The sequence below is a fragment of the Eptesicus fuscus genome, chromosome 12, assembly GCF_027574615.1.
Source record: "Eptesicus fuscus isolate TK198812 chromosome 12, DD_ASM_mEF_20220401, whole genome shotgun sequence".
NCBI classification, from domain to species: domain Eukaryota; kingdom Metazoa; phylum Chordata; class Mammalia; order Chiroptera; family Vespertilionidae; genus Eptesicus; species Eptesicus fuscus.
In genome coordinates, this window is record NC_072484.1 from 55071776 (window position 1) to 55099350 (window position 27575).

Here is a 27575-nt window from a genome sequence, read left to right on the forward strand (position 1 = left end):
ACTGGCAATCAAGCCTACAACCCCAGCATGTGCCCTTGACCGGAATCAAACCGATGTTCCATCTACTGAGCCAAACCAGCCAAGGCAGGTGACAAACATTCTTAAAGTTCTGAGAATTATTTTATTAAAGAGGGTTTGTTTATGCCTGAATAGAGGAAAGTGAGGGTGGGGTAGGGGAGGTAGGGATAGAGAAAATAGTGTATCAGAAGTTGTTCTAAGTTAAAAGGAAAGAGAAAGAAGACTGTCAAAGAATTCATGGCTATGATATCAAGATAGGTGATTGGTATTCTATATAAATTTCAGACAATATTAGCATATACTACTCATCTATTTACTACTTTAGGACAAGATTCGTTTGTTTTTGGTGGTAGAAGTAATTCCATCTGTTTCAAAAGACTTTTGCCCACAATTATTTATTTTTTATTGTTTACATAGAACAGCCATGTTTCCTTGGTTTTATTTTCCCCAAAAAATCTTGGACCAGAGCAATGCTGTATTTGAAGTGGTTTTTATGAGTTTCTCTATGTGTGTTTTGATATCTGATTAAGACGAGGTGTGTCCTTTTGGTAGACCTTCTGGTTTCTGAGAAGAATTTATATATAATTTTTCTATGCTAGAAAGCAGATGTTTAACTAGCTCCCCTTATAATTTTCTTCTTGTAGAGTGAAAATATTTGATAGAAAGGAGGAAGGAATACTTGGAGTAAATACAACAATATGTTATTTTTAAATGCCACCATCCTCCTCTCTCCTCCCCTTTTTTGCACCACATTCATTACTTTTGATGCCAGGAGACACAAATTGGTCTTGTCTCTCGCTCAGTGTGTCTGCCTTTACAGGCTCTGCTGCCCAATGACCTCTAACAGACCTTCACATTCTAATAACATATTCATGGGAAAATAATAGTGTCTTTATATTTCTGGTATTGGTGATAGTAGAATATGGGATGCAATAAAGTTGGGCTAGCCAGGGAGGGCCAAAGCTAGGAATCCCAAGGAACATTTTTTATGTTCAGGGAACCCAGTTGATCACTGTAGAAGTTACAGTGGTGTTTAAAATGTGGTCTTTACCTTCAATGGACTTAGCAGTCAACTGGAAGAGACACAGTCAGATACCCAATCACAGCATAAATTAAGAAGATAGTGAGAGATGACTTCAGTGCTATAAGAGGATCCACAGAGTGTGTGTTTGGTTGTCTGCTAACAGCTTCATTGAGATTCTAGAGGCCCGATGCACGAAATTCATGTAAGAGTAGGCCTTTCTTCCCCCGGCTGCTGGCACCGGCTTCCCTCTGGCACCAGGACCCGGGCTTCCCTCGCAGCCCCGGCTTCGTCCGGAAGGTCGTCCAGAAGGATGTCCAGTCTAATTAGCATATTACACTTTTATTATTATAGATACAGCAACTTATATGTAATAAAACACACACATTGGGCATGCACATTTGAACGCTTTTTTAGTAAATTTATATAATGTTGCTATCATCACCACATCTATTTTTAGACTATTTCTGTTACTCCCAAAGTTTTCCTTGTGTGCTCACTTGCAGTAAATCTTCCATTTCTACCCCCACCCTAAGGCGTCCATTGATTCGCTTTGTCAGAACAGCCTTGAGTCTAGAGCTAATTGACCTCACTACTGAGACTGTGCCCTTCTGAGGACTTTACCCAGTGCCTGTGGGAACATGAACTATTCTCAGCCCTGTACAAATAACCCCGTAGGAATTTTTCTTCCCGCCCCTTTCCTGTGGTTCTTTCCTCAGCTTCATAATTTCCTCACACTCAGCCTAAAACTCAAGAGGACTTCTCTGCAAATCTCTAAGAGTGATGATTCACGTGCAGCTCTCTCTCCTCTGATGCTTTTCCTCAGACATGGTAGTTGCTTTGGCCTTCTCCAGCTCTCAGCTCTGGCTCTTCAATCCAGTGAAACTATTGGACTTGGTTTTTGTTTTTCTTCCCTGCATCATGGCCTGTGAGCTGGGGTACTCTTTGGGCTATAACTTCATTTGTTCTCTTATCTCAGGGATTGCTGTCTTGTGCTGCCTATTGTCTAACATGAAAATCATTGTCTTATAAATTTTATCCAGTTTTCTAGTTGTTAAAGGTAGATGGGTAAGTCTAGTCTCTGTTATTGCATTATGACTAGAAGAACAAGTTCTAGTTTTAAGGGTATTTTCCTATTATTCCCATGTATCACCTTCAATGGCCAGTTCTATATAATACAATGGATTCTCAATGTGTCAGCAGTGACTCAAACAATTAAGATCAAACACAGTAAATATAAATGTAAAAATGTATGTATATCTATATTTTAAAAGCATGAAAATAGTGATGAATCAGGGAAAACCTTTATATGTTGTTATGAACTATAACTAGAGGCCTGGTGCACTGCACTTAGGGGGGGATGGGTCCCTCAGCCCGGCCTGCGCCCTCTCCCTGTCTGGCAGCCCTTGGAGGATGTCTCACTGACAGCTTAGGCCTGCTCCCTTAGGAGCCTCTCCCGCCACCGCTGCTGCGCTTGCCAGCTATGAGCCCAGCTTCTGGCTGAGCAGTGCTCCCCCTGTGGGAGCACACTGACCACCAGGGGACAGCTCCTGTGTTGAGCATCTGCCCCCTGGTGATCAGTGCGCATCATAGCGACTGGTCATTCCACCGTTGGGTCAATTTGCATATTAGCCTTTTATTATATAGGATACTTGCCACATTATGTAAACTTAATAACAGCCCATCCCTTTAACAGTTACTTGCAGATAAATATTATCTTGAATTTTATATGGAACGGGGGTCAAATGATTCACTTGTTTTTAAATTTTAAAAACTAAATTTATTTTGTTATATTTTGTATGACATTACAAGTTTTCCTAGTAGAGAAGAAATAGAACAGTGGAAGCATGGAATACCACAGCCAATATCTTGCATGATGTGCTTATGGTATGCTCTCATCCAGACAACTGTATTTGTATTCTTGTCATACTTTTGAATGACATTTATGGACATAAATATGTTCTTTTGTCAGGATTTTAGGGTTCCTAGTGACAGAAATCCTTAACCAAACTAGTTAATCAAAAAAGGGAATTAAACTATATTGTATGTTATACATCTGAAACTAATACAGAATTATATTGGAAAAAAAGGAAATTAATAACTAGCTAAATGTAGGGTCTATAGTTAGGTCTAGTTTCACATGTGGCTGGATATAGACGACCAAAAATGTTATCAGCTTTCTGCTTTTTCTCTCCAATTCTGCTCCACTTCCTTTATTCTGACTTCATTGTTGCCCCTGGGCTGCATATTTCCATTTTGTAATTCCAGGTATAACAAGTAAAGATCACTTGGATCAGCATAGGTCATATATTCACCTTGACCACTTTGGCAAAGAATATGTAATGTGCTGATTGGCTTAAGCCAAGGTCATGCACTTTACCTTAGATCAGTGGTTCCCGACATGGGGCACATGCCCCACAACAGGGCAATTTGATTTTTAGGGGGGGCAATTCGAGAATGAGTTATTACCAGTGAATTTTTTGCATTTTCTTATGAATTTAGAGGCCTCATATACAGTATATAAATATATATTGTGATGTATTTATGCATTTCAATTCTATATTATGTTTTAAAACTTTATTTACTATTTTTTCATATCACTTCATGTTATTTTTTTTTTTAACAGTTTCTTCCTCAGTACTTCAACTGTCCTTTCGTTCTTTTATTTTTCTCTTTCATGGATGCCATGTTCTTTGGAAGCTTGTTTAGACCAAGTTAATGGCTTTTTCCACATGACTAGGAGTTCACTTTTTGAATAATAAGAATTATATGTCACAGGGGAGGGGCATCAGGATTTTAGAGATGCTTAGGTAGGGCATGGCCAAAAAATGGTTGGGAACCACTGTTTTAGACGAAGGGTAGAGGTCCTCTCAGATCATGTGAGTTGAGACTGAAAATCAGATTGTGGTTGGAAGATGGGTAAATGGCTGCTGAAAAGGCAAGTAATAAATGTGCTCTCTGTACACCAGATGTAATTTTAGCCAAATAAGTTTACGTTAAATTTACTTCAAACCGTATTTTGACGGTGGCAGCCTATATTATCTTCTCCTCCACTCTTGCCCTGAACACACATACAGTCTTATTACTCTAACTGAGTAAGAACTGATTATACTTGAAGTATATTATGCGATAGAAGATATAAGGAGAATATAAATTAGACAGCGGAAATTGTGGAAAACCTCATAGAAAAAGGAGGACTTAAGTATCAAGAGATAGACATTCAGGGAAAGAGAACAGCACAAAGAAAACAGGCAGGAAAGTGTGGAATAATAAATAGATCAGTGAAAGTACAGGTTGGGGTCAAGGGTGAGACTGTAAAGAGGCTGAGGAAATGTCAGGCAAGTTCTTGAACCTCAGATTCTAGGGTATGAATTTACTCTGAATGTGCTAACGCATAGGTCAGCAAACTTTTTTTTTTTTTTTTTTATAAATATCCGGATAGCAAATGTTTTAGGCTTTTCAGGTCAAAAGGCAAAATCAAGGATATTTGGTAAGTAGTTCTTATAAACAAGTGAGAAACCAATTTCTAAATTGGAATTCAAAATATAATAAAATAATAATAATGTACTAGGCCTACTGTATGAAGTTCTTTTGGGGGATCAAATTTTACTCGATTGGGGCTCAAAGTCAGTGTGTCTACCAACAAATGCATAACAAATGTTCATGCGTAAAAACCGCTCTTAGTTCAGAAGCCATACAAAAACAGGAAGCTGGATTTGCTCCACTGGCAATAGTTTGTCAACCACTAGGGAAAACTTTCATGTTTTTGAAAAGGGGAGGTGATCTGATCATAATGTTAGTTACTTCAGAATGAAACAAACTGGAGGCAGTATAGTATCAGAAAGAGATAATGAGAAACTAAATTAGAATGTCATGGGTTTGGATAGTCATGTAAATGAAGCAAGTACAAACCTTAGGTCAATTCAAAGTCGGATGGAACAGAATTAACTACTCAGATGGATCAACCCTTATTGTAAGACTAGAGGCCCAGTGCATGAATTCGTTCACCAGTGGGGTCCCTTAGCCTGGCCTGTGGGATCTGGCCAAAACTGGCTCTCTGACATTCCCTGAGGGAGATTGCCAGAGGGTTCAGGCCAGGCCGAGGGACCCCACCGGTGCATGATCCGGGCTGCGGAGGGACTCAGGAGGTTGGTCAGCCGGGGAGGGATCGTGAGAGGGCTCCAAGGCATGTCAGGCCCGTCTCTCTCAGTCCCGATCGGACCTCAGCAGCAAGCTCACCTACGGTTGGAGCGTCTTCGCCCTGGTGAAGTGACCTTAGCATATCATTAGCATATTGTGCTTTGATTAGTTGAACGGATGACCAGATGACAGGACACTTAGCATATTAGGCTTTTCTTATATAGGACTAGAGGCCCGTTGCACGAAATTCATGTATGGGGGGTGTGTGTGTCCCTCAGCCTAGCCTGCACCCTCTCCAATCTGGGACCCCTCGAGGGATGTCAGCCTGCCTGTTTAGGGATCGGGGCTACTGGGATCGGGCCTAAACGGGCAGTCTGACATCCCTCTCACAATCCAGGACTGCTGGCTCCCAACTGCTCGCCTGCCTGCCTGCCTGATTGCCCCTAACCACTTCTGCCTGCCAACCTGATCACTCCCTAACCACTCCCCTGCTAGCCTGATTGATGCCTAACTTCTCCCCTGCCAGCCCGATTGCCCTAACTGCCCTCCCCTGCTGGCCTGGTCGCCCCTAACGGCCCTCCCCTGCAGGCCTGATCCCCCCAACTGCCCTTCTCTGCTGACCCAGTCACCCCTAACTGCCCTCCCCTGCCAGCCTCATTGCCCCTAACTGCTCTCCCCTGCTGGTCTGATCCCCCGCAACTGCCCTTCCCTGCAGGCCTGGTCCCCCCCAATGGCCCTCCCCTGCAGGCCTGGTCACCCCTAACTGCCCTCCCTTTCAGGCTTGGTCCCCCCAACTGCTCTCCCCTGCATGCCTGGGTCCCCCCCCAACTGCCCTTATCTATAGTCCTGGTTGCCCCCAACTTTCCTCCTCTGCCAGCCTGGTCACCCCTAACTGCCCTCCCCCACAGGCCTAGGTCCCCCCCAACTGCCCTTCCCTGCAGTCCCGGTCACCCCCAACTTCCCTCCTCTGCCATCCTGGTCACCCTAACTGCCCTCCCCTGCAGGCTTGATCACTCCCAACTGCCCTCCCTTGCAGGCCTGGTCCCTCCCAACTACCCTCCCCTGCTGGCCATCTTGTGGCAGCCATCTTGTGTCCACATGGAGGCAGCCATCTTGTGTGTTGGGGTGACAGTCAATTTGCATATTACTCTTTTATTAGCTAGGATGTTCACTCCCTGTTCTATACCTCCTCCACAAGTCGCAGGGCCTCTGATTTGTATTGGGGAGGGAGTCCAGACGCCTGTAGGCAGGTTTTGCCCCTGATTGAAGCAGAGTAAGAAAAGCTAAGAGAGCCCCCAGAATAAAACATTGAAAGATGAACTGACTGGGCAAGGAGAAGGGAAACTCTTTGAACTCTATTTTCAGGTAGAGACTGTCTAAATTTTAGAGTCTAAAGGGAGGAAAATCATTTCTGTCTGAAATAGTTTTGTAGTTACAGTGAATCATATCTTTGGAAGCTCTTCTGTTTGGTTACATAGTCTTGTCAACTGGGTCAAACAGTTAGTTACCTAATCAGTATCCTAATAGTAAATAACTTTTAATGTCACATTAGGTAGATACTGTATCAAATGAAGCTGCTTTCCAAAAAGTGAAAATTATGTGCTATTGAAGTTTCATCTTGAGCCTGAATCGTATTCACCTAGAATTCCAGGTGAATGAACATGTGAGCATGTTTCAAGAAACCGTGTCTGGGCCATGGAAGTTTGTTTACATGGAGGACCAAGGATCCTGCTTGGACTGTCCGTGTTGGGGGAGAGGAATGGATCTGAATAAGGCAGTATTGGTCAATTAAATTGTGGTCTAGTCTAGTTCCCACAGACTTATGCTTTAGTCGTAGGGCACTAGGGAGACAATGAAGGAGGGAGTTTAAAACTGAGTTGAGAGATGAAGGACCCTTGGAATTAGTGATTTCATCATTAACAGGAGACTTGCACTTGATCTTGGCATCCTTGACTCAAGTATTTACCATCTTTGGGTAAATGTTGGCAGCAGAGCACTTGCATGACCCTGAAGGTGAAGGCCTCCTCAAATGTTGTGCCTCAGCACCCTAATCCCAGCCCTGGTTAGCACTCATAGACAGCAGTGATGCCAGTTTTGGTGACAACTAAATGCTAATAGGAGGAGAGAAAGAGAAGTTACATAGGAAACCATCATGTGCCGTCTTCGAAAAACTCATGAGAAGATCGTCACCTCATGAGCACATGTAGGACAAATCTTGGGGAGGCCTCAGAAGAATATGCACTGCTGTCTCATATCTGTGGCACACGGTGGACTCCATCAATCATATAAACATGTTATTACTTATGAAGATTTGGGTGTTGTACGGATATGTGAATTCTCCTTCCACAAAACAAATTGTGTTTGGTGTATTATATTCCTCCTGGAAAGCTTCAGAGAAGTTGCAGCCAAGCAGTTATGTTATTTCCCATTGAGTGTTTGCTTTGTCATAAAGGAAAACAAACACATTTCTTAAGGAAAGGTATAGTGCTAGTAGTCAGAATAGCAAATAGCAATGACCTGCTGCCCTGGAAACAGCCTGGTGTCCTAGCAACAAGCACATTCATTTGCCTGCCCTGCCCTGTGGAGTTCTGTCAACACAGGTAAAGGGCTTAGCCACAGAACTGAAGTGACAGCCTTTCAGTTCCAGGGTAAAGCTAGCCCATATCTGTAAACCTGGAAGTCGAGGAGAAACTACTGAATCATTCGGCCACGCAGCTAGAGTTTAGAAGATAAAAGAACAACAACGTAGGAGTTAAATTTACTTACATTTACTCTTCATCTGAATGGGCTAGACATAAGTTTCTTTTTTGAGTTGTTGGCTCTCCTTAAGGAAGGATTAAAGATGTGGTGTTAGTGGCTAAAGCCATGACTTATGGCTCTGTTCCCCCTGCCTTCTTTGGGTTAAGAAGTGCAGTATTTCCCCAAATTTCGTTTGAGCTCTGCCTCTATGTTTTAAACCATAAAGACTAGGGAAAAGAGGTCAAGACACATCCTGGTAGTGATTTGAAGGTTGTAAAATATGTTTTTCACATATTTTAATTATAATTCCTAAATTCTACAAGAATGGTTGAGATTTTTGATCTGAAAAAAATGTTCAAAAAATATATATGTACATATAATTACAATGATTGTATAAAAAGAAATTACTTAAATAAGACTTTTATTCCTTTAGAATGGTCTAACCTTTTTTATTAATTGGTATCATAGTCTAGTAAGTCATATTCATGCATACACAAAATGTTTAAAAGTTTTTTATAATAAAATTACCAGAATGGTAATGACTCAAAATGGTATCACATAAAGAAAACAAACAAATGAAAAACAAACAAACAAAAAAATGGTATCATAAAACGCTAGTGAATTAACATTTTAAAGAACTAACAAAAAGAATAAAACAATTTATAAAATTAGTTTAAAAATTCAAGTGGATGCCTAAAAAATGCCTTTGGTAACCAGGGAGATAATTGTTTATAACAAAGAACATGATGAGTAACTATATTGTTGTCATTATGACAACTTAGGCTTTTATAATGAAGCCTTACACAGAAGGTAATAATTTCTTACCTCCAAGTTGGTGACCAACCAACCAATTTAGATCTAAAAACTATAAATTAATTGTATTAGATTTCAGCTGATTACATTTAATCAATTAGTAAGAGAAAGCACAAACAGATGAGAGACTTTTTTTGGTGTATTATTGACAAGGAAAAAAGCAAATGATGCCCAGTGATGGCATGAGGCAAGTTTCGGCAGAGTATTAGGAGAAACTAGGAAATAATCCAGATAAATAATATAAGGGGAGAGTCCAATCAATATAAGGGGAGAGTCTTGAAGAAGATAATAGAAAATTTTTGTTAAAAGTGAATACATAGAAAGTAACACATGTGCCTGTTGCTGATAGCTTAAATAAACAACCAAATAAATTTTATTTTAAGCAAAATCTTTAATTAAATATAAACAGCAAACACAGTAGTTATGTCAACTTCTATTTTAGTGACATGTTTAAAGCAGATTACAAATCTCCTAGTAACAATGTAGCCACAGTTCTTGAAAAAAAAAATTGTTTCTCTTCAGCATTTGCTTCTGAAAGACAACGTATTTGTAGAAACCAAAAAGGTTGTTGGCAAAGTATGTGAATTTTGACTTGCAGTAAGCTCACTGAAATGCATTTAATTTCCAAAGGACAGTTCTATACAAGGTTAAACATGAGGCTTAACAGGAGTTTTAAAGTCCTGTAAAACATTTTCTAAGAGTTCCAATCTCACTTCCATTTTACTTCTGCTTCTCTGTGGTCACTACTAGTGCGCAAGAAGTAATTTTGCAAGCATTTAAATGGCTGTGAGCCATGTATGAGTCAATTAGATTGCCTATTTTTTAAATCTCTCTAAAAGTTTATAGAACAGACTAACCTCTTCTCTCTCACTGCATCAGGCCTGGATTCTGCCCTTTTGAGGAAGAATACATTAGGGGGAAAAAAACAACAACTCAGTGAGATCAGGGCAGAAAGTATCAAACTCCTCTCCCTCTCCTCCTTTTTTCTCCTTTTAAAAATGACATACAAACTCCTCTTGAGCTCTATTTGAAGCACACATGTAATGCTTAGAAACAGCAATTCATTAGTAACAGGATCCAACCGATTCCCCCATACCTAACCACCCGCCACCCCTTATGTTTGTTTTAGAATGGCTAAGCCATGTTGCTTATCAAAATTACAAATAACTTCCTATGAGAAACCCATTTTCCATGAATACATGTCTCTATAGCTAAAAGAGAAAGTCAGTGATGTGAAGCGTAGTTTGTTCAACATCACTTTAGGCCAGTATTTAACAAAGAAAGCTAAATGTAAATAGACTAATGAAATGAATAGCATGGATAATGCAAAAAAACAAGGGGTAGAAAAAAAAGTTTTTCTTTGCCTTTGGGGGCAGCAGTCTTGCCTTCCTTCCTCTTTTCTTCCATCCTCCGTCCTTCATTCCTGTGTACTGATGAAGCTAATATTAGCATTAGTTTGTATTCCCCGAGTGAAAGGCAGATGCCTAGGCCACTAGAGATGAGCAGTGGACTAATAATGTGGTGAAAAAAATTCAACCTGGAATTTCGGCTTAATGTGTTTTTGTCATAAGAACTACTTGGTGTGCCTTGATAAGATCATAGAATGCTATTTTATTCAACATGTATGTTCTGTATCAGACGACATAGCAATTGATATTGGCCATTCACTACCTAAGAGCAGGGATTGGACTTCTTTTTGCTTATCATTACAGCCCTAGAATCTAGTAGAGCATGGCATAGAATAGGCACTCAACAAAAATTGAGGGATAGTGTAGCTATGTTTTACTTTTTCTGAGCATTTACAAATGTAAATAAGTAAAGAAAACAGCATTGAAACGCCCATGCTAAAACTATTCACCCTTAACGAAATACAACAAGTTCACTAGCTACATCTCTCTGGATTTTGACCCATTGTTACTCAGTGTAACGAATACTTTTACCTATAGATTCCGACTTAACCCTCAGGTTCGGTTAGGGGCTTAATCACAAGAAACAACAACAGCCTGTAATTATTGGAATACGCTCCTGTAATGCTTGAGCAGACTCTTGTTTTGTGATATTTTCTTCCTATACAAGGACATGTAGTTGGGTTGCAGGTTCGAACCCTGGCCCTGGTAGGGGCATGCGTGAGAGGCAACCAATCAATGTATCTCTTTTAGATCGATGTTTCTCTCTCTCTCTCTCTCTCTCTCTCTCTCTCTCTCTCTCTCTCTCTCTTCCTCCTCCTCCTCTCTCTCTCTCTCTTTCTCCTCCTCTTCCTCTTCCTCCTCTTCTTCCTCCTTCTCTCTCTCTCCTTCTCTCTTTCCTTTCCACTCACTCTAAAAAAAAAAAAAAATCAATGGAAAAAGTATCCTTGGGTGAGGATTAATGAAACAAAACTAAAGAACAAAAACCAAAAACTGTTCTAAAAAAGAAAGTATTAAAAATTTTTTTGAAAAATAAAAATATTTAAAACTGCTATTTGTGAGTCATTTAGTATGTTTTATAGCATGTCTAAACTTGATTTCTTAGCCACTCAGAGATTGTTTGGATTTTCAATTTTTTTCATACTTTTATAATATTAGAGAAAAACACACTTCTATTAAAATATCAGTCCTAACCGGTTTGGCTCAGTGGATAGAGCATCAGCCTGCGGACTTAAGGGTCCCAAGTTCGATTCCGGTCAAGGGCATGTACCTTGGTTGCGGGCACATCCCCAGTAGGGGTGTTGCAGGAGGCAGCTGATTGATGTTTCCCTTTCATCAATGTTTCTAACTCTCTATCCCTCTCCCTTCCTCTCTGTAAAAAAATCATTAAAAATATATTTTAAAAAAATAAAAATAAAAATAAATAAAATATCAGATAACAATATTCCTTCCAGGAGCCAAAAGAATGATAAAAAACATAAATGTAATCATGAGATGCACAATATGACTCTACACACCATATCTTTTTGAAAACCCTGAAAAATTATATGAATCTTATGTCCCTTACAATTGATACTAGAGGAAGGAAATTTTTCCAAGTTTTCTCTTTTAACACAAATGACAATAGTACAGTGTGTTTACTTGTATATTAAGACAGATACAGAAATATATATAAACACATGAAAATTCACAATGAAGTCAGAGACCTGTTCAAAATTATGTTTCTATCATATATTAGCTGCCTGATATGTATATATTCATTCATATTCTGAGGATCAATGTCTTTGTCAAATGGAGCTATATCAGAGGGTTATGATTATTAAAATGAGATAACCAGATAATATACTAGAATTACACAAGACACATAGTAAGGGCTTAATAAACATTGGTAAATATAATGAATATTCATTAAAATTATAAATATTACTTATTATTACATTAATCCAACACCTATCTCTGACATTTTATTCCATATAATTTATGAAATTTAAAATAAATAATATGTTTTAGTGAAATATCTATATTTATCTCGTAACTATAGAAAACTACAAAACATACTTTTAATTAAAAATTTTAATCTTTTGGAATGCTTCCATTTAAAAATTTGGTTATTAGACTTCAATAGTAAGAAACTGAATAATGAAGTGAATAATCCACTTATAAATGATTGTTTTTATCTTTCACAAATGCCAATTCTTAGTCATTATGAACGCATGCTTTTCTCCTAATTACCTGTTCAGTGAAAAATACATAAAACTCCAGTTTAGAGTGCAAGCAATCAAGATAATAAAATAATTTGAAATTTTCTGTATTGATATTTACAAAAAAAAAAAGATCCCAATCAACATTCCCACTTTATATACAATAGGATTCTAGAAATGTGTAGATGTTTGGCCACCTGGCAATAGTTTGTAAAATTCCTTGATTAAACATTTATTACTTAAAAAAATCCCAATCAAAATGAATTCCAAATAGGCAAGCTAATTTGAAGAATTCTTTTAAAAATTTAATTATCCAGGTTATGCTTTCAGCAGTATTTTCTATAGCTTTTATGAACAGTTATGTTCATGCCAATACATGCTGTTCAAAAACATGATTACTGAAGCACACTAAAATCTTTAAATTATTCTGAATAATGCAAAAACAATTTAGTATAATTTGTGTTAAATTATTTTCAAATATAATTTATTATATTTATTTTTGTCAACCTCATATATTTCAAAAAACACATATACTATGTGTGCAGAGACTTTAAAACTAAAGAGCTGAATTACACAATAAGGTTTCATTCCAACTGACCTTATCTGAAACAGAATATATTTATGTATCTTGAGCTGGAATGATGACTGGATATGAATTCTGAGAACTTGAAGACTGGTATTTAGGGGCAATATATTTTAGAAATAGCCAAGCAAAGATTTTCAGCTTTTCAAATTTAGTCTTTAAAAGATAAGATGTACCATGTATATTTGTGGAAATATTTTCTATTCTTAAAATACCTTTTTTTTTTTTTTATTCTTAAAATACCTTTAAATGAACATGGCTTCACTGAAAAATAATGTGGATTGGTTGAATCATCTTGTTGAAAACAGAAAGCAGATTAATTAATATAAAGGATAAGGGACTTTTAAAAATAATTTGCTCACAATATATATGTAAGTCAAATCATTATCTTGTACTCCTTAAATTTACACAGTACTATATGTCAGTATATCTCAATAAAACTGAAAGAAAAATTTGCTAAAATACCAACTGCTTCTCTTCATAAAGTAAAAAGAGCAACAAAAGCCGAAACCGGTTTGGCTCAGTGGATAGAGCGTCGGCCTGCGGACTGAAGGGTCCCGGGTTCGATTCAGGTCGGGGGCATGTACCTTGGTTGCGGGCACATCCCTGGTGGGGAGTGTGCAGGAGGCAGCTGATCGATGTTACTAACTCTCTCTCCCTCTCTCTTCCTCTCTGTAAAAAATCAATAAAATATATTTTTTTTAAAAAAAAAGAGCAACAAAAAACGGAATTTGAATGAAATATAACCTAAATAAAAGTATCAACTTTTCCAATTAAAACTAAATCATTAAAATGATAAATCTTATTGGTTCATATAAAAGGCAATATATTAATATCCAACAATGAGAGTTTTATAGCTTTTAAATTATTTTTATCAATTATCTTGTTTCTCACAACAGAAATCTGAAGCAAGAATTATCATAATCCTCATATTCCAGATGAGAAATTTGAGACTAAGAAAGGATACTCCCCATTTTCATGATTTAACTTTTCTGCCAAATCACACCAAAGATAGTTCAGGCAGTAAGAGCTGTTTTCTGGTTTGTAGTTGTTTTTTTTAAGTCCCATGCCAGGGAAATAAGTCAAGAATAGGCAACAAGGGTATACTATTTCCTCCACCATTGACATAGCAAGCTGTGGTGGCTAATGCTGCCTTGTTAGGACTAAAAACAACCTAACAAAACTCTCCACTGTCCTGAGATCCAGAAATAGATATCAAGTCCATCCTGGCTCCCTCAGGAATTTAGGTTGGCATTTAGGGAGTGGGAGTGTGTGTACTCTGGCATTAGGGGTCACTCTGATGCTCAGTCCCACTAATATTTACTAGAACAATAGTTTGGGGGGAGTACAGGACAAGGAAATAGGCTAGAGGTCCCAAAATGTAAGAAAAAATACAATAGAGGGCTATATACAGGATTTCAAATTTCATTCAATCTACTATTTTAACTAACCACCATAAAAGGTTTGCTAAAATTTTTCTCTTTTGCTAATGTGAGATTGCCTTGTTTTAGTCACTACACAGCTCTCAACTTGTTCTGTAAGCCAAATAGTTCTGTTTTTAGAAACATGTAAACTACTGTAGTTATCTGACAAAATTAGATTAAGATATGTGACTCGGGAGTGTGAGATGGAGTACTTCCAGTTCATAAATCTGAAGGGCTTGCATTGAAAAAGAAGGAAAAAGAAGTATTAGAATGGATAAAGAGAGATGTTAAATATTTATAAATAGGTAATTCATCAAAAAGATGTAACAATCCTTAATGTGTATGTACCTAACAATAGGGCTTCAAAATATAGGAAGCAGTATCTAATAGAACTAAAGGGAAAATCCAAATTTATACAGGGAGACATCAACTCTTCTTTCTCAGAAATTAATGTGACAATGTAATAAAAAATTCATAGAGTATAAAAGAATAATACTATCAACCAACTTGACCATATTTAAATTTAGAGACTATTCCACCATCAGTAGAATACACAAATTTTTCAAATGCACAGGGAAACATTTACCAAGAAAGACCATAATCTGGACCATAAAACAAATCTTAACAAATTTAAAGTATTAAAAACATACACAGCCCGGCCAGTGTGGCTCAGTGATTGAGCATCAACCCATGCACCAAAAGGTCACGGTTTGATTCCTGGTAAGGGCACAGGCCTGGGTTGCAGACTTGATCCCCAGTAGAGGGCATGCAGGAGGCAGCCAAATGATGTTTCTCTCTCATTAATGTTTCTATCTCTCTCTCTTCCTCTCTTTTTCTAAAATCAATAAAAACATGGGGTTTTTTTGTTTGTTTGTTTTTGTTTTTAGAAAAACATATACAGAATGGGCAAATTCATATACACAGAACGTCAAATAGAGATTATAAGGGGCTGGGGAAAGGAGAGTTATTGTTTAGTGGGTGAAGAGTTTCTATTTGGGATGGTGAAAAAGTTCTAGAAATAGCTAGTGGTGATAATTATACAACATTGTGAATGTGCTTAAAGCCACTGACTTGTACACTTAAAATGTTTAAATGGTAAGTTTTATGTTATGTATATTTTACCACAATAAAAAATTAATTGGGGAAAAACCCACATACACAATATATTGTATTATCTCACCAGAACAGAATTAAACAATAAAACAAAAGAAAGATATCAGGAAAATCCTCAAGCATTTGGAAATTAAACAACACATTTCTAAATAAACCATCTGTCAAAGAGAAAATCTCAAGGGAAATTAGAAAATATGTTGAACTGAATGAAAATACACCATGTAAAAATTTGTGGAATGTAGCCAGTACTTAGAAGAAATTTTCTAGAACTGAATGTTTTATATTGGAAAAGAAAAAAGGCCTAAAATCAAAAGCCTAAGTTTTCAGCTTAAGAACTTATAAACAGAGGAGCAAATTAAATGCAAAGCAAGTAGAAGAAAATAATAAAATATGGAAATCAATAAATTTGAAAACAGAAAAATAATAGAAAAAACAATGAAACCAAAAGCTGGTTCCTTGGATAAGTAAAATTTATAAACCTCTAGCCAAACTGACCAAGAAAAAGGAGAGGAGATACAAACTACCAATATTAGGAATGAAAGCGTGGGGAGGGGGTGGGGATGGGGGCATCACTAGAAACACTACAAACATTACAAGGACAATAGGGAAATACAGAGTGGGGCAAAAGTTATTTTCCATTTGTGAGTATGCAAAACACAGTTTAGTCCTGTATTATTTATTAATTATTGTATTATTTTCCATATGAACAATTGTAAACCCACTTTTGCATCACACTATATAATGAAAAAATTATTTTCCAGAAATAGAATAATTTAGATGAAATAGAACAATTCTTTGAAAGATACAAATTAACAAAGAAGAAATGAATAACCTTAATATGTACAAAAGAAATAGAATTTTTGTCTTAAAACTTCCAACAAAGAAAACTGCAGGTTTCACTTGTGAGTTATAATCCAATTTTTAAAAATATTATAACAATTCTACACAAACTCTACCAGAAAATAGTAGAGGAAAAAAAAACCTTCACAACTCATTAATGAGGCTAGCATTACCAAGATAGTGAAATAAACAAAAAAGAAAAGGGGGGAAAAAAGAAGAAAGAGAACATAAACATAGACACACAAAAATACTTTTTAAATGTTACTAAAGTGAATCTAGCAATGTATAAAAAAAGCAATACTTCATGATAAGTTGGGGGTTTATCCAAGAAATGAAATGTTGGTTTAACAATTTAAAAACTATGTAATTTACCATATCAATAGAATAAAAGAGAAAAAACACATAGTCATCTTAACAGATGCCAAAAAAAAATCCATATTTGAATATTAAAATTAAAAATTAAAAACAATTTAAAAAAAAACACACCTCATCAAACCAAGAATAGAAAGCAATGTCCCTATTGTAATAGAGAGCCCTATAACTAACATAATGATGGAAGACAATGTTTTCTCCTATGACCTGGTACAAGCGAACTATGTCCACCTACATTGCTTCTATCCATCACTGTACTAAAAGGCCAAGCCAGTGCAATCCTATACAATAAAGAGGTAATATGCAAATTGACCATCACTCCAACACACAAGATGGCCACCCCCATGTGGTCAAAGATGGCCACCCCCATTTGGACACAAGATCGCTGGCAGGGAGGGGCAGTTGTGGGCGACCAGGCCTGCAGGGGAGGGCAGTTGGGGGGGTACCAGGCCTGCAGGGGAGGGAAATTGGCAGGGGGGACCAGGCCTGCAGGGGAGGGCAGTAGAGCGGGGGGGACCAGGCCTACAAGGGAGGGCAGTTGGGGGTGACCAGGCCAGCAGAGGAGGACAGTTAGGGGCAATCGGTCTGGCAGGGGAGGGAAGTTGGAAGCAACCAGGCCAACAGGGGAGGGCAGTTAAGGGTGACCAGGCCTGCAGGGGATGGCAGTTGGGGGGGACCAGGCTGGCAAGGGAGGGCAGTTAGGGGTGACCAGGCCAGCAGGGGAAGGAAGTTGGGGGTAACCAGGCTGGCACGGGAGGGCGGTTAGGGGCAATTGGGCTGGCAGGGGAGCAGTTAGGCATCAATAAGGCTGGCAGGGGAGTGGTTAGGAGGTGATCAGGCTGGCAGGCAGAAGTGGTTAGGGGCAATCAGGCAGGCTGGCAGGCAAGTGGTTGGGAGCCAGCAGTCCTGGATTGTGAGAGGGATATCCGACTGCCCGTTTAGGCCCGATACCAGTGGGCAGTCAAAATCCCTCGATGGGTCCCAGATTGGAGAGGGTGCAGGCTGGGCTGAGGGACACCTTCTCTCCCCCCCGACCCCACCGTGCATGAATTTCATGCACCGGGCCTCTAGTAACACAATAAAAAGAAGTACAATAAATACAGGTGGAAAATAAATAAATAAACCTGTCTCTATTGGCTGACAATGCATAGAAAACCCTAGCGAATATATAAAACAGCTACTGGGACTAATAAGTGAATTTAGGAAAGTCACAGGATTCAAGGTCAATATACAAATATCAGTGGTACTTCTATAAACATGCAAAAGCTATTAGAAATGGAAAGAATACTTAATACAATCATATAAAACATGAGGTATTTAGATACAATCTAACAAAATATTGCTATAATTATGAGTTATTGATGCAAGAAATTAAAAAGAAGACCCGAATGAATGGGGAGAATAGTGTTAATGGATTTGAAGGCTTAATATTATGAGGATGTCAATTCTCCCCAAATTGATCTATAGATTTTATGCAATCTCAATCAAAATGTCAGCAGAGTATTTTGTAAATATTAGTAAGCTGATTCTAAAATGTCCATAAAGTGCCTACGATAGCCAAAACAACTTTGAAATAGAGCACTTAGAATACTTGATTCAAACTCATTATAAAGCTACAGTTATCAAGACAGTGTAGTAATAGTAAAAATAAACATTTATATCAATTGAATAGAATCAATAAAGAGTTCAGAAATAGATGCAAAGAAAAATGGTTGATTTTCAACAAAAGTGACAAATTCAATGGTGAAAGAATAGTTTTTTAGCAACTGGTGATCAAACATTTTGACATTTCCATGCAAAACTAAAAAGGAATTATTTTGCTGTTAATTTATAATATAATTTTATTATGGTCGTTAAAATAATTTGTATGATTTTAATTTATTTAAAAATTTCAAGGTTTGTTTTTGCTTCATGTATTTTATTTAAAGCTTGTTATTAGAGGCATATTCATTTAGGTTTGTATGTCTTCTTGGTAAAATGACCATTTTATAAATCTGTAATGTCTTGTATCCCTAATAATATTCCTTGTCCTAAAGTCTACTCTGTCTGAAATTAAAATAGCCACTCTATCTTTGTTTACATGGCATATCTTTTCCCATTCTTTTACTTTTTACCTAAGTCCTTATATTTAAACTGGGTTTATTGAGACCCACATGGAGATTTTTTAATCTCATATGACTACTTTGATCACCGATTACTTTGCTATATGTTTTGTATTTGTTCTACTTTTTTGTTCCCCTGTTCTTTTGGGTAGTTTATTCTACTTTATCTATTGCTTTCTCTCTCTCTCTCTCTCTCTCTCTCTCTCTCTCTCTCTCTCCCCCTCCCCTTCCCTCCCCTCCCTCCTTTCCTCCCTCCTGTTGTTCTAGGGAAAAGTCTCTTAACCTTATTACTACTGATATTTTGAACCAGATAATTCTTTGTTCTGGACAGCTGTCCTGTGCATTGTAGAATGTTTAGCAATATTTCTCACCTCCCCCCACTAAATGCCAGTTGCATCTCTCCCACAATTATGGCACATAAATTACTTATGTTTCTTAACAGTACCTGCCAAATGAATGGGGAACTGTTGGAATTCTCTCCAGGATCAGAAGTGCAGGCAAACATCATTAGGTTTCTTAAGTAGTTTTATCATGTTCTTTTATTTGGAACATATTCCTTTGTCTCCTCATTTTATTTGACTTTATGTGTTTGTTTCTATGAATGAGATAAAACAGCTACCTCTCCCGGCCTTGAAGGAGTAACCCCTATGTAGGGGTCAAGGCAGCTTTGACAAGCCAGCTGGAGCTGGAGCAGATAGCAGTCAGGGAGCCCAACAGTGCTCCACACTAGGATTACCCTGAAGGAATGCCCTGAGCTGGAGCAGGCTTAGTCAGGGGGTTTCAGGTGCTCCACACTAGGGCCAGACTGGCGGAATGACTGGAGCTGGAGTAAGCACAGGCCTGGCGGTCCTGGGACATGCCATGTTGGGGCCATATTTAGAGAAACTGCTGAAGCTGGAGAAAGTCAGGAGTCTGGGATGCACTGGGGCAGCGTTGGCAAGCCAGCTCAAGTGCCTGGAAAGTGCTCCTGTTCATGCTTTCAATGGGGGAACGTGAAAACATGGTGTTTGCCCACACTTCTGATCCTGGAGAGAATTCCAACAGTTCTCCATTCATTTGGCAGGTACTGTAGGGTTAGTAGATTGGTATCCTTTATGTACAGCCTAAAGTATTTATTTATTTATTTATTTATTTATTTATTTATTTATTTATTTATGCTGTGTCCCAGTGCTGGTGAGTCTTCATGGGCCCCTCAGTGATTTCCCCATCTACTGGAGTACTCAGCATGGGGCTAAGTCTCCAATAGTTACCTTGTCTCCATCTCTTCTACCCTTCTCTATGTGGTCCCTCTATCACTTGTTGTGCAGAAGCTGTTTGATCAGCCCTCAGTTGTTCTTCAGAAGGAGTTGATTATATGTAGGTGTACATTTGCTGTGCCTATGGTAAGAGGTGAATTCAGCATCTTCCTATGCCACCAACTTGGACCCTGACCAAGATTTTTTTTTTCTTTTTTTTTTTTTTATATTTTATTGATTTTTTACAGAGAGGAAGAGAGAGGGATAGAGAGTTAGAAACATCGATGAGAGAGAAACATCGATCAGCTGCCTCTTGCACACCCCCTACTGGGGATGTGCCCGCAACCAAGGTGCATGCCCTTGACCGGAATCGAACCCGGGACCCTTGAGTCCGCAGGCCGACGCTCTATCCACTGAGCCAAACCGGTTTCGGCCTGACCAAGATTTTTTTCTTTACATTTAGTTTTCAGTAGTTTGATTATAATGTGTCTAGGTGTGATTTTTTTTTTTTTTTTTTAGTTTATTCTGTTTTACTTTCATTGAACTTTTTGAATCTTCAACTTAATGTCTTTCACCAAAATTTGGAAAGTTTTCAGCTATTGTTTTCTCAAATATCTTACATCCAATTATTTTCAGCATCAATATTTTTGTTATTAGTGTTACATTTTTTATGTAATCTCATGCCTCCCTTACATTCTATTCAGTTTCTTACAATCTTTTTTCTCTTGTTCTTCAAATTTGGGTAATTTCTATTAATCTTTCTCCAAGTTCACTACTTCTTTCTCTGTCATCTTTAAGCTCATCCAGTAGAATGTATGTTTTAATAGTTTTGTTTTTTATTTAAAATTTAATGTCTTTACTAAGAACTTTCATCTTTCCCCTTATTTCATGTGTGTTTGTCTTTACCTCATGGAATTTACTTTAGTATCTGCTTTAAAGCCTGTGTCTTATAATTTTAATATCTATGTCATCTTGGGGTTGTTTATCTGTTGATTATCATTTCCCCTGATAATTGGTTACATTCTCCTTGTCTTTTGCTTAAGTAATTTTGGATTGTATTCTAAACTTCATGAATATTAAATTTTGTAGTCATGAATTCTGTTAAAATTTCCTAAGGGATGTTATTATTATTGTTGTTGTTGTTGTTTTATCAGGTAATCAACCCAGTAAGCTTCAGACTGTAAGTTTTTATAATCACTTTCTAGACAGCAGGCAAGACATCGGAGTGTGCAGCATCCTCAAACTTGCCAGCAAATGAGCAGATCCTCTGCACCCCCTAAGGACTATCTCTGACACCATGGTGGAAGCCCAACGAACCTCATCCCCTGGCTTCGGGACCAACTTTATCAACTTCATGCACAGCCAAAAGGCAATTCTTCTGATAGTTGAGGTTATATTCTGCATAGTGGTTCTGTGCTGCTTCAAGTATGTAGAATACTACTACCTGTCGGGGGCTGAGTTGGCCCTTGGTATTTTCTTCCTTGTCATCTACGGAGGTAGCCTGCAAAACAGCATATCCTGGATCAGCTGGCCCTGGTGTGATTTCCTCCGAACCTTTATAGCAGCGATCCTCTACCTGATCTCCTCCATTCCTGCCCTTGCTGTGAGAGGAAACCGCGCTGCAACCATGGAAGGGGTTATGGGCCTATTCGCTGTATGCCTCTTTGGCTATGATGCCGCTATCTCTTTCCCCTCAAGGCACTAATAAAGACATACAGCAACCTCTATTGACCTGCAGATGGCCCAGCATAGTGAATTCCCTCTGCAACCTGCAAATAACTCCTTCATTGAATTAACTCCTCTACCCCTATAACATGTCCAGCCAACCCTTAGCTCCCTATTGAGGTAAAAATGCCTTTATTGGAATAATTTGTCTTCCAGCCTGACAATCAACCCTCCTGATTGTGGCCACATTTATGGATGCGCCTAAGTTCCCATTGTGCAGTATCCAAAAGGAGACACTAATTCTGCCTTGATATGCCCCAATCTAAACCACAAAATGAGTGAGGAAGGCACCTGAGATTTCAGACTCCAGGGTCCAGCTTATAATACCACTCCAAATAACCACCTCAGTGTGGGGGTGGTTCAATGGAGGAATAAACAAATAATAAACAAATTGTTAGAACCAAAAAAATTACTTTCTTGTGGCAGTGGTTTTAATCTCAGTTCAGTTTTTTAAACCTTCTTGATGCTGCTTTGGGTATGTTCAACAGGTACATCTCTAAGAGGTTGGTTCAGACCTGGCTGGTGGTTTAATACTTAGTTCAAGTTTCAAAATGTTTGCTGATTTGGTCTGTCCCAATGTATATGAAGCTCAAGGGTAAACTGGGGACTTGTCGTGTTTCTTGCACCGAATTGAGCCATCTTTTTCTCCAGCTCACTTCTCTCCAGGATTCCTCCTACACTCTCTGCCCCACAGAATACCTATTTCTCAGTTTTTCTGTGCAAAATATGAGGTTTCTTTTAGAGTTTTAACTGAGCAGCTGTGCACTTGGGGCCTGTTCTTGGGGCAAAGCCATATGAGAAAAGAAGGAAAATAATGGAAAACTCATTCTCAAATATGTTGCTTCTTTAAGTTTTTACTCCAGTCCACAATTGACCTGATTTTATTTACTTTTAATAGCCCTCAGATATTGTTTTTGTGTATTTTTCCCAGAGATTTTAGTTGTAATCAGGAGGAGAAATAGCCCATAATAGATATACTCTATCTTGGTCATAATTGGAAGCCATATCTTAATATTTGATGTAAGGAAAATTTTCTAAGGATATTTATATAGATATGAAAATTTAACATAATGGAAGACAGAGGTCTTAAAGATCACACAGTCTAATGGAACTCCCTCAGTAGTTGCCTGGGATAGGACTGGGTAAGAGTGAGTGCTAAGTATAGACAACAACAATCAAGTGTATCCTTAAAATAAATGCCTGAAGTCAGAACTCAAACATTCTAGTTATGCTGAGATATCTCAATGCCCTTTCTCGTATTATTCTTCAGCCTTGCACAAATAGCCTTTATTGATGTCTAGGGTAATGATTTAGAATGTATGCTACTCCAAGCTCTAAGCAGTCCATAGAGCCCTTTCAGGGTCAAAAGTACTGGGAAGTAGCTGGACTCTCTGGTGCCACTCACTTTCTCAATTAGCACACCCCACTTTTGCTTTTCATATTGGATTGTATCATAAGATCTCTTAACAATTAAGATTTACACTGCTAAAAAAATCATAGAAAGCCACCAGCAATAGCCATATGTGATGGTGCTTTCCATCTCTTTTCCTCTGATGCTTGTAAAATAGCTGAGACACTCTAGATAGGAAATACTGAGGACTTTTTAGGGATTGCCTGGGGCCCTAGGGAAGGTTCAGAGCAGTAGAAGTGTCACAAAAGAGTACATAATGTGTGATTCCATTTCTATGAAATTTTAAAACACATAAACCTAGTCTATAGTGATAGAAATCAGAATATTGATTAACCTTAGTGAGGGATTTATGGGGAGAGAGGATGAGGAAATATTTGGGAGTGTTGAAAGTGTTCTATAATTGATTTGGTTAGTGCTCACATGGGTATATATATATGTAAAATTCCATTGAGCTGTACACCTAAGATTTGTTCATTTAAGATAAAGTTATATCTTTTTTTAAAAAAAATATCTGTGCCTATGACAATGAATAGGCTATTAAAAAAGAAAAAGAGCAGGCCAAATTGAAATGAAAACAGATAGAAATAAAAACATGCTAGGAAATTCCTCAAGGAAACCAACAATTTTAAATGCAGTAACTCAAATAAAATCCATTCTAGAGGCAGGATACAGCTTTCTCAATGAAAAACAAACAAACAAATAAAATCAGTGTTTCAGAAGGCAAATTTATTTGAGGTTTTCCAAAATGTAGAAGAACATAGAAAAATAAAGAAACATAAGGAGAACAAAGATGAGATCCTAAGTATTGAGAATAGATGTTCCAAAAGAAGAAAATAAGATAAATGGAGCACAGACAATAGATTAATATAGTATAAGAAAATTTTCCTGAGATGATAAAATACCCGAGTCTTTTAAAGAGTACCCTCTTCCAGAAAAAAAAAAAAAGATGAAAGATCCACCAGTAGTATTATCCCAGTGAAGTTTTTCAACTTCATAAATACTCAAAAAATCCATCACAAGAAAATGTTGCCTATAAAGTAGCAAACAATGAAGTAAAAAAAACAATGGAGTAAATCCAAAAAGTTTTTAAGGCAAAATTTGTGAATCAAAACTATATCCATGTTATCATTGATGTGTGAAGACAACAGACATTCTTAGATATTTTCTAGCTCTCACCTAAGTATTCCTCATTTTAAAATTATTTAAGGTTTTACTTTAGACCACTCAAAAATAAGTAAAAATTAAAATTCAAGAAAACAAATTCTCTACAAAGACTGGAAGCAAATATAGAAATTAAACACACAGATGAAGGTTCCTCAAAAAACTAAAAAATGGAACTGCTTTATAACCCAGTGATTCCACTAAATATCCGAAGAAACCCCAAACACTAATTTAAAAGAATATATGCACCCTTATGTTTACTGCAGCATGTTTATAATAGCCAAGATATGGAAGCAACCCAATTGCCCATTAATAGATGAGTAGACAAAAAAGTGGTGATATATATATATATATATATATATATATATATATCCTATATAATAAAGTGGTAATATGCAAATTAACCCGCATGCCCTCACAAGATGGCTGCCTACAACCAGGCCGGCAGGGGAGGTTTGTGAGGGACGACCAAACAACTGAACAAGCAGGCTGCATGGGGTGACCAGGCTGGCGGGGGGGCCGTGAAGGGTGACCAGGATGGCAGAGGGGGCAGTAAGAGGTGACCTAGCCAGCAGGGGGGGCAGTTAGGGACAACCAGGTTAGCGCGAGGGCAGTTAGGGGTGATCAGGCTGGCACGCAGAGACAGTGAGGAGTGATCAGGCCGGCAGGGGGGTGGGGGCAGTTAGGGGTGACCAAGCAGGCAGGCAGGTGAGTGATTAGGAGCCAGGGGTCCAGGATTATGAGAGGCATGTTCGACGATGGGACCTAAACCGGCAGTCGGACATCCCCCAAGGGGTCCCGGATTGGAGAGGGTGCAGTCTGGGCTAAAGGGGACCTCACCTGTGCATGAATTTCATGTACCAGGCCTCTAGTGTGTGTGTGTGTATATATATATATATATATATTCATATATCTACACTAATAAAAGAGAAACATGCAAATTAACCATCACTCCACTACACCCATAAGCCACGCCCACCAGCCAATCAGGAGCAAGTATGCAAATTAACCCAACCAAGATGGAGGCCAATCACAGAGCTGAAGCAAGCAGGAAGCTTGGGTTGCCTGGGCAATGGAGGAAGCCAAGCTTCCCGCCCACCCTGGCTGGCCCTGGCCTCTGCTCAAGGCTACAAAGTTTCAATTATAGAAGATAAATAAATCCTAGATACTTACTTCCAGCCAACCCTGGCCTCCGCTCAGGGAGGTGCTGAAAAAAAGAAAAAGAAAAAAGTAGGGGCTGGGACCTTGGGTTGCCAGGGGGTGATCAGGCCAGGTTGGGACTGCAGGGGCCGTTGGGGGTAAGAAGACCAGAAGGGGGGCCAGTTGGGGGTGAGCATGCCATCAGTGGGGGTCAGTTGGAGGTGATCAGGACAGCAGGGGGGCAGTTTGGAGTGAGCAGGGGGGCAGTTGGGGGTGAGCAGGCTGGCATGGAGGGCAGTTGGGGGTGATCTGGCCAGTGGGGGGGGGCATTTGGGGGCGAGCATGCTGGCGGTGGGGGGCAGTTGGGGGCAAGCAGGCCAGCAGGCAGAGTGGTTAGGGGTAATCAGGCAGGCAGGCAGGCAGGTGAGCAGCTGGAGCCAGTAGTCCCGGATTGTGAGATGGATGTCCAATTGCCGGTTTAGGCCCGATCCCTATAAACCAACAGTAGGACATCCTTCGAGGGGTCCCAGATTGGAGAGGGTGCGGGCCGGGCTGAGGAACACTGCCCCCCCCCCCCCACGAATTTCGTGCACCGGGACACTAGTATGTATATATATATATATATACGAATATTATTCAGCTATAAAAAAGAATGAAATCTTACAATCTGTGACAACATGGATGGGCCTAGAAGATATTATGCTAAGTGAAATAAATCAATCATAGAAACACAAATAGTTCAGTAAAATGGCTGGGTAAAAGATGATAACTATATCATAATCAACAATACTTCTACTGATAATCATCAAATAATCAAAACAAACTTCCTATACAGGACAGCAACCATGGTTTTAGGATACTCAGAAATAATCACAGTGAGATATATGTGTGGCCCAGGTGATAAAAATCTATAAAACATTGTCAAATATATATTTTTAAATTTTGAATAAAAGTTACTAATTTTTGACTGGGAAGATGGAATATCATAAAGATTTCCTTTACAAATTAAGTTATAAATTTAAAATATTTTTCAGTTTAAATGCCAGTGAAATGGAGGGGAAAAGGGAGGTTCTTGAAAAGTTATACCAAAAAATAATATGTAATAATAACTGATTACAACAGCTTAGGAACTTATTTTAAAAGAAAACTAATAGACCAGCTGGTGTTGCTCAGTGGTTGAGCATCTACCTATGAACCAGGAGGTTAAGGTTCAATTCCCAGTCAGAGCACATGCCCAGTTTCAGGCTCGATCCCCAGTAGGGGGAATGCAGGAGGCAGCTGATAAATGATTCTCATCATTGATGTTTCTATTTCTCTCTCCCTCTCCCTTCCTCTCTGAAATAAATTTATACACACACACACACACACACACACACACACACGCACGCACACACACACACACACACAATTTTTCTTTTTTAAGAAAAAACTGTGCCCTAGCCAGTTTGGCTCAGAGGATAGTTTTGGACTGCAGACCAAAGGGTCCTGGGTTCAATTCCAGCCAAGGACACCTACTTCAGTTGTAGACTCCTCCCTAGCCAGGCCCTGGTTGGGGCTCGTGCAGGAGGCAACCAATTGATGTCTTCACACTGATATTTCTTTCTGTCTTTCCTTCTCTCTTCCACTCTCTCTAAAAATCAATGGAAAAATATCCTTGGCTAAGGTTTCAAAAAAGGAACACAAAGCAAAAAAACAACAACCTCATGAATAAAAATGTTTATAGCAGCACTATTTGTAGGATGAACAGAGTAATGGTTAAATAAGCTATGGTAAACAACTGGGATGAAATATTATGCAGGTATTAAAATTTATGTTTAAGAAAAAAATGATTATATGATTATGTAAACTGAAAAACAGTATACAAGAACTGTATACACAGCATATAAAACAATTCTTTGCAGGGGGAAAATTAAAGAAAAACTTGGAGATTTTCAATAGTGAGTGGTGGGAATATGGGTGATTTTGGTCTCTGTCTTACTTTCCCTTATTTCCTAAAATTTTATAAATAAGCATGTACTATTTTTACAATGAAAAAAATATATAAATATATAATTTTTGCTTTTAAAGTCCTAGACTATGTACTAGGGCAATGGTCGGCAAACTGCGGCTCGCGAGCCACATGCGGCTCGCG

At 38.5% G+C, this 27575-nt stretch overlaps 1 long non-coding RNA gene across 1 annotated transcript; it reads left to right on the plus strand.

Moving 5' to 3' along the window:
• The first annotated feature begins 7766 nt into the window (after positions 1-7766).
• On the plus strand, positions 7767-21744 carry LOC129151022 (uncharacterized). Its single transcript, XR_008557833.1, has 2 exons — positions 7767-7924; positions 21213-21744. It is a non-coding gene; the product is annotated as an uncharacterized LOC129151022 (long non-coding RNA).
• Positions 21745-27575: the final 5831 nt, after the last annotated feature.